General features: G+C 43.2%; 1 protein-coding gene and 1 non-coding gene across 3 annotated transcripts in view; one reads left to right on the top strand and one right to left on the bottom strand.

Annotated features, from left to right (window-relative positions):
* Eepd1 (endonuclease/exonuclease/phosphatase family domain containing 1) overlaps window positions 1-15,758 on the top strand; it is a 95,800-nt gene that overhangs the window by 27,326 nt on the left and 52,716 nt on the right. The window lies entirely within an intron of this gene.
* LOC117714417 (small nucleolar RNA SNORA70) lies at window positions 12,833-12,971 on the bottom strand. The gene has a single exon (XR_004607504.1). It is a non-coding gene; the product is annotated as a small nucleolar RNA SNORA70 (small nucleolar RNA).

The following is a 15,758-nucleotide window of genomic DNA, read 5'->3' as shown; positions in this document are numbered from 1 at the left end:
AGTGTTCTTGGTGGGAATGCAGTGCCCTTGGTAGAAATGCAGTGTTCTTGGTAGAAATGCAGTGCCCTTGGTAGAAATGCAGTGCTGTTGGTAGGGGTGCAGTGCTGTTGGTAGGGATGCAGTGCCCTTGGTGGGAATGCAGTGCTGTTTGTAGGAATGCAGTGCTGTTGGTGGGAATGCAGTGCTGTTGGTGGGAATGCAGTGCTGTTGGTGGGAATGCAGTGCTGTTTGTAGGAATGCAGTGCTGTTGGTGGGAATGTAGTGCTGTAGGTGGGAATGCAGTGTCCTTGGTGGGAATGCAGTGCTGTTTGTAGGAATGCAGTGCTCTTGGTGGTGGTGGGTGATGACCTAAGCTGCTGTTGCTGAGTTTCCAAAGGCAGGTTGGAGGAATGACAACTTTACATCAGGTAGGTCTTGTGTTCACTGAAGTTCAAGGCCCTGGTAAAAGAGGTGTCAGGTAAATGCGTGTTCTAGATGCTGCTACACTCACAATGCTGTTGCTGCCCCAAGTCCTAGCTAGCCTTATGTTGTTACAGCCTCAGCATCCTGCACCTCTCATTTTGACCACTTGACCCACTTGTAATTCCATTAACACTTGTGTAATTAGCTGATCGATGGGCATGTTCTCTACCAGACTGTCAGTTCCATGGGAGCTGAGAGTCTGTCTAATTCTCTGTTGTTAATCACTGGTGCCCAGCACACTGCTAGGCATGGGTTTTCCAGGAGGATGAGTGAATCCAAATATATATTTAAACAAGCAAACCAGGGAAGTAGCATGATTCGAGAGGATCCATGAGGATGGGGGATGAAGACGAGAGATGTTGGGATCCATGAAAATATCTGTGGTTTCAAAGACAGAATAGACTCCAGTATTGACCGGTGTTAGTGTTGAGAAAGATGGGCTTTAGATGATCAAGAATGAAAAAAGCTGTTAATAGAGTAAGAACAGAAGAAGCAGTCTGAGGAAAAAGGATGTGACTTGTTCTGTCAAGAACACAATGGAACCAAAGAGGAAAAAGGCTGCTAAGTGCAGTAGCCCTTGAACAATGATGGGTGGGATGAGTATGTAAGAAGGAGAAGGTGATCCTATAACAATGGGTATCATGCTTCATGACTGACCTGCTGTTTTGGCAGATGCTTATTTATGGTGTCTACAAGAAATGGACATCCTGTTTGGAAAATGAAGTTGAGCTGTCTTGTCTTGCCCCATATCTGTGCCCAGAGCCATTGGGTATCCCCAGAAGAGGCTATTAGTGCCCCAACCCCCCAGTTGCTGGTGTTGTATGCTCATGAAAGCCTACTGTGTGCCTGATGTTGCAGCCTCATGAGGTTCTCAAGTGATAAGTCCTTCAAAGTATCACTCAGTCTGGCAGCACCCACCCCACCCTTCAGTTTTCATTAGGAGCAAATTCCAAAACCACACCTGAGACTTACTTAAGATGATGGTCTCCATTCTCAGAGAACCATTGTCCTGCTCTTGAAAGCATAGACCAGCAGTTGCCAGGGACTAATTAGTCCTGGCTGACCTTTATGCAAGAGCCTCTGAACTGGGGTAGTGTCCCCCCCTCCCCCCCCCACCTGAAATTGCTTTTGAAGTTGTCTGTTAGAGACCTGCTTTGAATTCCCTAAGCTAGGGGAACTGGGCTGATAAAATTAGAGGTCCCTGTCATGTGAGTGACTGTTCCATTTTATACAGGGTCTGCAGGTTCTGCTGGGATCCCAGGCAGTTTTCCAGGCCTGGCTGTGATTTGCATATAAGTTTCTGAGCCGCTAATGGGGCTCATGCCTCTCCCCCTTGCCTCCCGCTCCCCCCCCCCCCCCCCCCCCCCGAATTTGGTATTTTAAATTGCAGACTGAAGGACCAAAGGGAACTGAATTGCAGGCTGGAGGATAAGGTTTCATACCCAGCAGCTGGAATTCATAGCTCTGGTGTCTGGGACTCATGGCTTTGAAGAGTAGCAAGAGACTGTTGCCTAACAAAAACCAGACCCAGGCCCCTGGCTCCAGTCCTCATTGTGACTCTGCCCACAGCAGGTCATCTATCCCCTAACTGCACTCTGGGTCATCCCCTACTTACACCTCTCAGTGAAGAACTGCCTTAGCAGGGCATTTGCAGTTGCTTTTAAGGGGCCAGACCTCTCAGCTGCAGCTCTCAGCATGGAGACTCAGCAGCAGGTGATAATTGCAAGAGCGGTAAGTGGAGTGGTTTTCTTTTTTGTGATGTAGAGAGAGGCTCACAGAAATAGAGACCAGGCCGATTCCCATATTTAAAAATGACGCAGGGTGTGCAGTTTCACAGCCAAGGCTCTGGATGCACAGCTGGCGGTCCCTGAACACACACTCACTCACATTTTGAAAGTCTATTCATGCAGTGTTTGGAGGCTTTGGTGGCTGGGACTTTGGTCCTTGTTCTTCATTGTTGAATGCAGTGTTGTGGGTAGATCCTGGGAGCAAGGATCTGTCTCCTTCTGAGGCTGAGGCTGCTCCTTAATGTCAAGTACCAGTGACGTCTCTTGGGGAGTACCCCTCCTCCTGGAAAACCTCTAGGCTTCCGTTCAGACCCAGCATAAGTCCACTACAGTGCGTTCTTTCATGGTATTCTTGTGGGTAAGTCTGCTATTGACAAAGCCACGGGGGGGGGGGGGGGTGAGGCTAGCATCGGGTTCTCCTCTACTCATGATTTGAGCCAATAAACAAATCTGTCTAAACACGCTTGTCTACTGAGTAGACTGGTTCTACTTATCTTGCCGGACGGACCCCATGAAAAACTTTTCGGACAGAGTATCAGTAGCTTCTCACAGCAGTATTTGGGAATTTTAAAAGTCCCTAATAGCTGTCCTCCCACCTCTGGGAAATAGATACAGTTAAAAAAAAAGGAATCAGGGGCACAAGGTCTCCTGTTAGGTTCAGAGGCCCACTGTCTATTGGTTGTTCTGCACATGGGTGCTGAGCTCACTGGACTCTCCAGCATAGCTCAGAGGTGAAGGCAGGTCCCTGGGACTCCCCCTTGTGCCACCATTATGCACCAGTTTAGATGAAGAAATTGAGACTAGCCTATGATCAAATAAATGTGAACTTAAACTACATAACATCCTTCTCCACCGTGTCATAGATAGTTTTTAATTACTCGATGTGAGAGAGTCCATTGTAATACAGTGGAATCCAAATTCTAGTAGATTCTGAAGGGGAATTTTGTAGAAGTTATTAAAAACCACAGCAATAGCCACAGCCCTTTACCTTGTTCTCACAGCAATTTACTGGGGGAAGCAGGTGAAGTCATGTAGAAAGCACAACGTTCAAAGTGCCTCACCCAGATGTTAATTACAGCAGTGAAAAAAGGCCCGACTAAGGCTTAGTTAATTGTAGCATGGACTTGTATATTTGTAACTATTCCCAAGATTATTAGTTAATGACATGGCAGGCCAATTAATAGTGATAATTTATATTATTCTATGATATTACAAATGATAGAAAACTGTAGAAATCATGTTCTAATTTTATGAAATGTACATGGAGCTCATTGATTTAAAAAGGTAAGCTGGTTAGCCAGTCATTAAGTTCCAGAATCCACCTGTCTCCTTCTCAACTGTCACAACAGTTCTAGGGTTAGAGACTCACACAGCCATAGCTAGCCATAAAACATTCATTCATTCATTCATTCATTCATTCATTTCTTTGACCCATTGTTTCTTTTCATTTAAAAAATTCTTTTATTTTTTAAGATTATAATTACATCATTTTCCTCTTCTTTCATCCATCCAATTTCCCTATATACTACTCATTTTTCTTTCTCTTTCAAATTCATGGCTTCTTTTTTATTAATTGTTGTTATATATGGCTATATATGTACATGCATATATACATATATATATGCATATACATCTATGTGAACTTATACATATATATGTATGTACATATATTCATAAATACATAAATGCTCAGTCTACAGTCTACAGAATGTTACTTGTATGTATGCTTTTAGGGAGGACTCTTTGGTATTGGCGTGCTCTTCCCATTTCCCCTGCTTTCAACATTCCTTAATTGCCTATAGTTCTTTGTGTAGTTCTTGTGAGGCCTCATGGACTTTCCACTTTAGCGTGCCTATTGTTGTTCTTGTTCAACTCACGTTTAGACAGACATGTGGATGAGACGTTATGGTATAGCTTCTGACATTCCTAGTAGATACAGTCACATGGCCAACTCTGTCTAATACAGATGAAAGGTTTGTAGAAATCCTGCACTGAACAAAGTATTGGCAAGAATGAGTAACTCTGCATCTTTGCCTTGTAGTGTTTCAAATTTCTGCATTATTATCATAACTGTGACCAGCGATGTATGATACACTGTTGTAATTGTTTTGGATGCCGTACAAGTACCATATAACAGAGTGAGCTTAGTTAGAAAATGTGCATGTCTACCCGCACTGGAAAGTGTAGCTCTTACAGTCTCACTGCCTTCTCTTCTGCAATGTTCTCAGACCCTTAGGTGCGGGAGTGCTTTGTAGCTATATCTGTTGTGGCTGGGCTCTACAGTTACACGTATTGATTGGCTGTGGCTTTCTGTGATGGTCTTCATCTGTAATAAGAGAAATTTCTCTGATGAGGGGTGAAGACTATATTTATCTGTGGATATAAGAGCAAATGCTTAGGATGTAGGTAGAGATTGTGCTGGTTTAGTACATTGGTGATTGTAGGTTCCCCACCAAGATCCATGACTTCGATAGCCCTGGGCAATTGGCTAGGTTTTCAGTACCAGGCATGGTTTGTCTTTTGCTGAGGGAATCTTAAGTTCAATTAGAGCGCTGTTGGCCAAAATATTAGCGCCACTAATGTGCCTTTTGCTTGGTCATGCTTTGCTGGTCATTGTTGTGGTTCATGGCCAGCATAGCTGGGTAGAGCTGTTGGTGGTCTCCCTCCTTTGGAAGCTTATATGGTACCTTCTGGACCATGGAAGCTAGTTCTCAGGGAGGAGGCTTTTAGGTCAGTTTCAGCTCAGGGTCCCCTGGGTCCTGTGTCTGGAGGGCATGATGTCATCAGCAATAGGGAAAGGCCTTAACCTTCTATGTCTGGGAAGGCAACTAAGGGCAATAACAATAGGCTATAAGTTTGGAAAGTCTCTTGGGCAGTCCTGGCTGACAAGTTAAAACAGGCCTTGTCAAGTCTAGTACTAGGGTTCCTGTTAGATGGTCTTTTGTTCTTGGAGGGAACATTTTTATTTAAACTATATATGTACATTTATACACAGGCTTCCATGTATTACAGTTTTTTAAGGTGGATAGTAGTATGGTTCCTCATGACTTTTCAGATATCCCCATTGTTATCTTCTCACCTCTCTCCTTCCTCTCCCTAAGTGGAGCTCACCGCCCCCATCAGCTCACTCTGCTAATCCCCTCTCTCTTGCTTCCCCACCACCCACTCAGTAAAGGTCTGCTTTTGCTTTCCTGGTTTTTGCAGTTATTGCAGGAATCTTCTTCGTATTTGTTAGGAGACTCAGATGTGAAAGAACTTGTGATGTTTGTCTTTCTGGGTCTGGGCTACCTCACCCAATATTCTTTTTTCTAATCCAGTCCATTTTTGTTTTTAACCAGGAAAGTTCATGATTTCCTTCTCTTTTTCGTACCTTTGTCCTTCCTTTCTTCATGTCTTCCTTCTTTCTTTCTACATCTGAATAATATTCCATGGTATATTTGTGCTACATTTTCATTGTCTGTTAGTGGTCTGAAGGGCATTTAGGTTGTTTCCGTTTCCCAGCTATTGTGAATAGAGACCATCAATGAACATGGCTGAGCAATTATCTGTGGAGTTGGATGCCAAGTCCTTTGGGCACTATATTTACTTTTGAAAGGTCTAGAATGTATAATTAAGACCCTAGTGGTATTAATTCCCACGTAGCAGGATTATGATTCATGGTCCTTTTTTTCCTCTATATTTCTTAAGTATTTCAAAAAAGAAAAGCATTCCAGAAAACTTAATCCTAAAACTTAGATGAAAGACCTTTGAAATGTGACCTCATGAGCCACTGCTCTCAGCCACCCTCTGACCAGAGAATCCGACTGGCTGGTTTACATTTACAGGGAGGGAGGAAGCTTTGCTTTTTGTTGATGAAGAGAGGCTATTGCCTCTGACACAACCCAACAGTGGATTTCATCTGGTCCTAAAGGAGGAACAGCATTGGGATGAGGTGAAAGGTCAGCCTCCAAAGCCACATAAATTCTGGCAGGAACATTAGTTTGTAAGCACGAAGCCTGTGCCATGTTAGATAACTTTCTAAGTTTCAGTGAAACTTCTCTGAAATCAGAATGTTCCTTTTTACTTGCATGTCCAGAAGGTAAAAAAAGAACTTCCTTATGCTTTCTTAGAAAAATAAAATGAAGAACAACATTCTTAAAACGTTGGCATCGGACTGAAAAGACCAGTAGTGAGCCTAGCTGGGGACAGAGGGCATCCTGGGTACTTGGAAGCACTTCATGAAGGCTCCTTTTGTTTTAAAGTGCATCAAGAAGTGGTTGTTCACCCACTTCCTGTCTGAAAACATGATCAGATGTAAAGCTGGACTTCAGAATGTCTTTCTAGCATGGATGGATTGTTCATGTTAACTCCTGTGTCGAAAACATAATATTTGCTGTCTGAAAATGTGGTCAGATGTAAAAGGTCTTCAGAAGTCATTCCCAGCATCGGTTGATAAGCTTTGGATACAAGTACTAGAGCATGGGCAATGACAGGAAGAGGGACAGGGAAGGAATGGTTACTTTATCTAGCTTGGGAAGGACTTGGGTCTGTAGAAGTAGAGGCCAGAGCTGAGGAAGGCCTGCGGAGAAGTCTGTCTTTGGAGGACCCTGGTTCATTTGGACTGGAGTGAAGGGATCAGTGTAGGTATATCCATCTTGAGTCATAGTTACCTGGATTAAAAATGACCAATAAAGATCTCCTGGGTGCTCTGCAGCTTCATCTCTTCCCCGTTGGCTGTGGCACGCGGAAGAATTTTAGGATGAAGGAAAGGTACTGGTGCCCTAGGCCCTGAGCATGGAGGAAGGCTTAGTTCTCATGAGGCATCCTGGCCCACAGTACTATCTTTGTCTTTCCAGTAGACCTAATGACAAACAGAATGTGCAAACAGAAGTGTTTAGGAAGCATGTAGCTCAGTGTGTCGGAGGGAAGGACTTTCTTTTTCTTCTTCCTTCACCCCAGCTTGAAACTATATAGTGTTATTTTGGTTTTTCAAGACATGGCTTCTCTGTGTAGCCCTGGCTGTCCTTGAACTCACTCTGTAGACCAGGTTAGCCTCAAACTCAACTTCAACTGCCCCACCTCCAGTGCTGGGATTCAAGGTGTATACCACCACTGCCGTGCAACAGCATTCTTAAAGTAGTAAATTTTTTTCCCTCTATTTTAAGGGAAGCACTTTACTTCTCACTTTCAAATGACGTGATATTTAATTTCTTTCCAACATTTTATACTTTTAACTTGTAGGGTTTTGTTCTCATTTTTGTTAAAGGGACTTTAATTTATAACAAATCCCACATACAGGCTTAATAGTTTTCAACAAACATGTATATTTAAAATTACAAACATTCTGACCCTGATCTCATGAGCTATCTTATACTTAGAAAATAGGCTACAAATACACACATACACACACATACATATAAATATATATATGTGTATATATATATATATATATATATATATATATATACACACACACACACACACACACACATACATATACATACCTTTGAGCTATGTGTATAAGGTCTTTTTGAAACTCAAGTATGTTTCTTGTTTAGACTTAGGTCTGATCCACCAGCACCCTATTTCTCTCTCTCTCTCTCTCTCTCTCTCTCTCTCTCTCTCTCTCTCACACACACACACACACACACACACACACACACACTGAATATATTTATTTATGTATAGATGTATATATTTCAAGTCTTAAGCATTAAGATAAATAATAGTCCATCTGTGTACATTTTGCCTATTATTTCTATACTTTTAAATTTTAGGGATAGAGAACAAAAGTGTGCTGTCTGGTCAACCTTAGAGAACTTATAATAGTCATTGCACTCCGAGGGCATCCTTAGGATGGAGTGGGAGTGAGCGTGTTTAGTTTTAAGTGATTCACCGGTGATGGAAAGAACACTGCTGCTGAAACACCAGCTTAGCAACTCCACAGTCACAGGTCCTTTTTCATATGTCAGCCAGTCATTTGCAACGGTCATTTTAGTAGTAAAATGTTAGCTTTATTTTGATCAATGACAGCTCTCGGTGTACTTTCCAGTTATAATGAAGGTAAGAATTATGTCCATTTCAATGCACAAAAATATCATTAGGTATAATTTATTGAGTACCTACTATATAATGCAAGCGTATGACATTTCATTGCATTTTCAGAGTGAGCCTATTAAATAGAATTATCATCCTAATTTTACAGAGTAGAAACTGCAGTCTGACTAAGTGCCTTTCATAAGGCAGGCCTTCACCAACCTCCTCATTTGCCATTGGCCACCTGCTTCTGTGCACTCAGTCACTCCAGCTACTGGCTCTGCTTCAGCTTTTGTAAGTTCATTATCATGAAACATATTATCGTGGTATAATTGGTCACATGTTCTATTCATTTATTATAGAAACATTAAGTATTTTATGACCTGAGATCATCACAGATCTGATCTGTCATGGTCTGCTCAGGGTACTATGTCAAAATATTGTAGAGCAGATGACTTATAAACAACAAGCATTAATCTCTGCTACTTGAAGACCCATGTCTTAGTTCATACATAATAAGGTGCTTTTATGCTGTGCTGCCTGTGGTACCATGAGTAAGGCTATCTGAGGCCTCGTTGACATGCATACACAAGGATGGTCTCTTTGCAGTATGGTGGCTTGCTACATAGGAATAGCAGAGTTATTTTTGGTTTCTTAAGTACAAGTAAAACTTACAGTTGCATTAAAATAGAGTCTACTAGTGTGCGTATTTGCAGTTAAGATACGTTATTGCTGAAAACAGCATGTGCTCGTTTGAGCCTGCAGTGAGCTGTAGTCCTTCCTTAGGGTTGGAGGGGGAGGGAGTCTTCCCTAAATGATGCTGCATATTGATCAAGCTGTTGGTGGCCACTGGACAGTAGCTGTGGTTATTTCTTATAACAGTGAAGCTTGTTGCCTGGCTTCTCTCTCACAGATTTCTTTGTAGGCTGTGACAGTGTTTGATAGCATTATCCTTAGCAGAACTTGTGAAAGTTAGAGAGAGTCCTCTCTTGTATTTACTAACTGAGTTCACATTAACACCGAGACCTTTGCCTCACTTCAGCATCTTTTGTGCACCGTCATGGCCGCAGGCTCCGTTTCAGGTTGGTTCCCATGACATGATGGCAGTTCAGGCACACCTCAAGATACACTTACAACTCCTGCTCTCTACTGCTTCCCTCAACTCTCCACTCACTTCCTCCACCCAAGTCTCAAACCCCTTAATCATTCATGAGGGTTGGAATCAAGTTCTTTCAAATTCTCCTTAACATTGATGTCTTCATCGCTCATAAATTTCAAATATTCTTAATGGCATCTAGAATGGTGAATCCTTTCCAGCCCATTTCCGGTTCACATTGCCACATCCATTAGAGAGCTCTATGGCAGATCAAGTCTTATAAATGCATCTCTTAAGTAATTAGCCTATGCGGTTGACATGATGCTTTCATAATGGACAGCTACATTGGCAGCAAGAAACGCAGCATTAATCTTGTTAGATATGTCTGCCAGTGCTCAGGGGTGATCAGGTGTTTTGTGAGTGTCCCATAGTATTTGAAAGGAACCTTTTCTGGGAAGTAAGTCATAACAGTCAGCTGCAGATATTTAGGGTGCCATGTTGCAAACAGATACACTGCCGTCTGGCCTCTGCTACTTTGTTTACTGGGTGCAGGAAGACTTCAGTCTTTCTCGGGCCGCTAGGGATTTGGGAACATTAAGTGAGCATTGGCTTCTGCTCAAAGTCACCAGCTCCGTTTCGTCCTAACAAGAGAGATGGCCAGTCTGTAATGCTCTAAAGCTAGGCTTTGATGTCGCTGATTCTGAAGTCCGGGGGACTTGTAGCAGCCTGCATCAGTGGTCGCAGGGACCCTGTGTGCTTCTTGTGGCTCTCACACCGATAGTTACTGCTTTAACTGATTTGTGTTCTAGACATGGCCACTTCCTTAAGCCCCAGACTTGTCTTCTCCGGCTCCCTCAGCTCTCTCGGGCTCACAGGGTGAGAGCACAGGGCCTTGCTTTGCATTGGACTTTGTATCTGCTGTGAGCGGTGTGATCTATCCAAACCTACAACATTTCCCTATCAACAGCGAGGCCGTTTTGCTTGCTTATCCTTTCTGTGTTCACTGAATTAGCACTTTCCCTTTTCCCCAAGAACCTTCCCTATGATCACCGGCATGACTTAATTAATTAATTAAAGATAAAAATTTTTAAAGAACTTTTTTTTTTGCACTCACAACTTGGATAAGTGTTGAGTACAGGAGGCACAGCGCGCGTCCTGCCTTGCCTGGTGTTACTTTTTCACTAAGCTTGCCCATGTTTAGTTTTTGATTTAAAACATTGATTTTTCAATCTGTGGATTGTGACCCCTTTGGGGGTCAAGTGACCCTTTCATAGGGGTTACCTAAGACCATTGGAAAACAGATGTATTTGCATTATGATTCATAACAGTAGCAAAATTGTAGTTGCAATGAAAATAATTTTATGCTGGGGGGAGGGGGTGTCGGTTACCACAACATGAGGAACTGTATTAAAGGGTCTCAGTGTTAGGAAGGTTGAGAACCACTGGTTTAAAGTGAGAGGCTTTACATTCTTTCTTTTATGTGGACACTTACAGATGTCTGTAAGGCAGCTGACTGGCCTGATTTCAATACTGAGTCTCAGAGGCTAGGGAGGCCTGAGGAGAGGGAGAGAGATGGCGACCAGCTTTCAAGTGGGGTGGACATGCACAGTTACTAGTTAAGCTTACTGTAGTATATGGGACTTGATGGCGTCCAAACAATTACAACAGTAACATAACAGAAGACTGGTCATGGTCATTGTAATACTGCAGAACTGTGATGAGAACGAGACAGATGCAAAGTGATTACATCGCTGTCTCAGTTGTGCTCAGCGCAGGGCTTCTCCATCCTTCCATTTGTATTAAATACAGAATCCTCACAGCACAGTAGAATAAGGTACACCTGCACAAAGGCTCCTCCTCTCGTGGCATCATCAAAGAACTCCCAACTCTGTCACGTTAAGGGATGCTGGGTTTTCACATACAAACCTAAAGGGCCACGTGCATTTAAGCTCTTTGCCTTCTCTCTAGAGAGTTTTGCAGCCAGGCTGTAGAGGCTTCCTAAGAGCCAGCTGAACTCATCTCTTAGCTCTGGCTTGAAACTTACCATAATGGGAATGGCTGCTGTAAGCACTGAAGTTGGTGGCCCTAAACAGTGCTGCTAGTGTTTCCTTAACAAGCAGTTCCTAGCATTAGAAATAATTGTTCTGCTCTATAGTGAAAAGACATTCCAGTGAGTTTATTCTGGATGGATGCCCTGGCCACAGGCATGTGTCAACCTTTGAACACGACAACACAATGTCATCTAGAGGGTCCTTGATTAAGAGCTGAAGAACAATTGAGCTTTAAAAACAGTCACATGCCTTTAACCCAGCACTTGGAGGCGGAGGCGGAGGCGGAGGCGGAGGCGGAGGCGGAGGCGGAGGCGGAGGCGGAGGCGGAGGCGGAGGCGGAGGCGGAGGCAGGCAGATCTTTGAGTTTGAGGCCAGCTTAGTCTACAGAGTGAGTTCTAGGATGGCCAGAGCTACATAGAGAAAAAACAAAAGAAAAAAAAAAAAAACTCACAAATTTTACAATGGGAATTCAAAAGGGGAGAGTAGATAATACTTTTTATGCTGCCTATTTGAAACACTATGCTTCCTACCAAATAGTTTTTTTTTTCTGTTTTCTGATCTTTAAGAAAGGGTTAATGACTAAAGAAAACATCAAAATAACCTGAATGTTTATACCCACCTCTGTGAGTATTTCCTATGAGCAGAGCAGCATTCAGAGTTTACCCATGTAGTCCCCGCACGGGACCACAGAAGTATGTGCTTGACTGTTTTCCCACCTTCCCTGGAGCTCCTGAGGTTCCTAAAACCCCACAAGCAGGAGGCAGCACAGCTCAGACTGACTTCAGTTGTTAGATCTTACTCCTTGTACCACCATGAAGAAACTTAGTGGTAAACACTTTTCTCAGAGTTTTGATCTGCTCAAATGTTTTGGAAATAAAAATAAAAACACTTTCTAAAGGAAGCTCAAAACAGTGCTCTGTGCTGTGATGCCCAGCTGACTCCGACTCACAGTCCTTCGGCTTTGTCCCCACCGCTGCTATGATTACACCAGCAAGCCCAACTATTTTATCTTTTGGTTAGGTAGGAAGTAGAATCTGTTAATGGGCATGACTGAGGAGAGGCAGCACAGTGGAACAACAATTGAAGATGCATTTGACATCAGTCCTTTAGCGTGAACTGTCCTTGCCCGCTGCCCACTGCCCGCTGCCCACTGCCTGCTGCCTGCTGCGTCTTCGCATTTATCCACAGCAAACTTGATGAAGCCCCATCCTTTAAAATGTGGAACTTCTAGCAGTCAGAGAACCTGACCTCAAACTCAAACAGATATATTTCCATAGTGCCTCATTCTGCAACTTTGAGGTAAAGACTTAGTCAGTGTGAATCCTGGCCATCTTGCTCTGGTTCTTCCCTACGGTCTCATATATATCTACCTGTAACCTAACAGGGACAAAAGGTGAGTGCTATTTGTAGTCATTGGAAAGGCCAATCTCCAGGGTTCCTTGGACAACCCATATAAGCAGCAAGCTGAATATAGTACCAATGAGCCTGCTGTTTGCAGCCATTGTTCACTGAACAATATATTTTAAAACGTGAAAAATGTGCAGCGTGCATCCTTTACTGTGTTGCTTTAGAAGTATAGAAAAACAAACCCCAACTGTAGGCATGTATCGCTTAGCAACAGAGACACATTTGGGGAAGCGAGGCATGAAGTGATTTCATTATTTATTGTATAGGCATCATTGAATGTACTCCTCTGAGCTAAGAAGGCTCCAAAAGCACTGAAAATAAAAGCTTATGGAACTACGACTGCATAGCTGGGCCACCCTTGACTAGTGTGTTGTTACATGAGGCATGATTATGCTTAGTGATGTGGAAACAACCCATCTAAACTTCGAACATAATAAGCACACAAAAACAATCTAGGAAGATGGGGCAGAAAGTGTGTAAGAGATGAGAGATTGTGTTTTCTGGATGTGTCAAGGAGGCTGCACCCACAAAACCTCAGGACTGTGGTTACCTAAGCAAGTCCTACATAATACCAGTCAATGTGCCAATTTGGATAGGGGGAATTCTCAGGGCCACACCCTACATGAAGAACTACCAGCCATTACTGACTGCTGAGGGAGGAGGGGGAAGTCTTTTCCTCAGAGTCAGAATATCTAGTCCCAAGTGGTCAGCCGTAAACTCATGTTTATATGAGTAGCACTAAGTGGTCTCAGCAGGTTTTACATGCATATACTCATGCAACAGTAATAACCAAAGAAGAGGTCATGAATTTGACAGGGAGTGAGGGGAACCCAAGAGGAGTGGAAAGGGGAGAGAAGAAAGGGTAAAAGTGTTACAACTGTAGTACTCTACAGATGTGTGTACTATCAGAAGGTAACTTTGTGGAATCAGATCTTCCCTGTCACCATTATGCGGAGTCTGGTGATCGAACTCAAATGGACATACTTCACAGTAAGCACCTGTCCTCACTAAGCCATAGTGCTGGTCAGCCCCAAACCCAGTTCCTAAGATGAAAAACAAGTATTTTCAAACACCAAAGAGTGAAGAGGGGGAAGGGCAGAGATTTGGATGACAAGGTTGTTCTAGTTTCGTTCTTTGCTTAGAATTTGGAAATAGGAGTAAATCAAATAGATTTCTAAGAAAAGGTAATAAAACCAAGCAGTTGAAAACCTGAAAATGAAACAGAAACTCTGGAGACTGTCCTTAAAGAAGGTCCTTTTCCAGGCTGTTTTGTCGACTCTTCAAAGGCAGTGAGTCAGGTCTGGAACAATCTGCATGTAATTCAGCCTGCAGTCAATATGCAGTCAGCTTCTGTGGAGAAGGTTGAGATGCCAGCCTGTTCATTGGCAGTGACAACAGATGTATCTGAGGAGTGCAGGTGCTTCCCTCAGAGAAGCCAGTGCAGGGTAGAGGGTGACACCCCTGTTTTCCAGTGGTGGGTGAAAGGTTAATATTAGGGAAAACAAGCTTGCCTATGACATTCAGGACCTCTTCTGGAAACTGGAGACCACAGAGGAGCTTTCTTCATGACTTTGCTCATGCAGAGCCTCCTCTAAAGGGGAGGGGAAAATGTTTGGGGAGCTGTGTTGACCCCATGCCTGGCCTTGACTTTGTTCAACTTCCTAAATACTATACAGGGGCATTAAACAGAGTGGTCCTGGCCTGTGGCCACCATGCTGGGCTGTGGACGCACCTTCACCACCTCCCTTCTTTTGCCCTTGCCCCTGAGAGCTTCCTGCTGCTCCTCTCTGCTAGAGACATGGCCTGTGCTCCTCCAGGATCCTGGAATTAACACAGAGTTAACAGGATAGATGTACTGGATTACAGTTTGCCTTCCCAGGATCTCCTAGGGTTTGGCATAGGCTCCTAAAATGGAGAGTCTTCACATTCTTCCTTTTCTTTGTAGAGGAGATTGTGAGAATGTTGTATTATAATACAAAATTGCCCTGGGTTCTTCTCTTTGGAACTCTCGGGAGCCTTTGTATTCTGCTGTGTGTGTGTGTGTGTGTGTGTGTGTGTGTGTGTGTGGTGTATGTATGTATGGTGATCACATACTCTGAGCAAAACTGATAGGATTTAATTAAGGGTGGGGTTAAGCATGGGGCTGACTCTTTATCATCCAGCATTTGGGAGGCTGAGGCAGGGTGATTGCCACAAGCAAGTATGAGACTACACAGTATAACATATTTTAGGCTACAGAGTGAAATTCTACCTAAAAACAAATCAAACAACAACAGCAACAAAGCAAAATAAAACAAATGAAAATTTCTAAAATAAACACAAAAGAATGTGCAGAGTAATAGGTTTTTCCATCGACACAATATAGGTGGGATTAGACCAGAAAAAAAAATAAAGGCAGGTTTATTAGACACTGATCCTGGGTAAGTACCAAGGAACAAGACCAGGGAAATTGTACAACCATGCTAAGGCAAGGGGTTTTATAGGTGTTGGGAGATGGGGAGGAAGTGGGGGAGAAAGAGAGAGAGAGAGAGAGAGAGAGAGAGAGAGAGAGAGAGAGAGAGAGATATGAATATCAGTCTTCTCCCTGATAAATTATCCATTTCCAAGTGGTCACCTCTAAACACATATACAAATGAGCCACACTCAATGGACTCATTATGTATTTATATGTGCATGTGTGTGTGTCTGTGTGTGCGTGTGCATGTGTATATAAGACAATAGCAATTAAAGAAGAGGTCATGAGTCTGAAAGGGAATTGGGGGGTTTGGAAGGAGTTGAAGGCAGAGGAGAGAAGGGAAGAAATGATGTATATACACTACTCATGTATGAAATTCTCAAAAAAAAAATCTAGATTAAAAAGAAAGACTGCTGTAGGTCCTATAGAGTGTTCTTGTCCCTGTCCTCAGGGGCTCCTGAGGTCTGCTGAGTCTGGCTCTGAGC

This window comes from Arvicanthis niloticus, chromosome 8 (genome assembly GCF_011762505.2).
Source record: "Arvicanthis niloticus isolate mArvNil1 chromosome 8, mArvNil1.pat.X, whole genome shotgun sequence".
Classification (NCBI taxonomy): domain Eukaryota; kingdom Metazoa; phylum Chordata; class Mammalia; order Rodentia; family Muridae; genus Arvicanthis; species Arvicanthis niloticus.
This window is presented reverse-complemented; position numbering and strand designations above follow the sequence as displayed.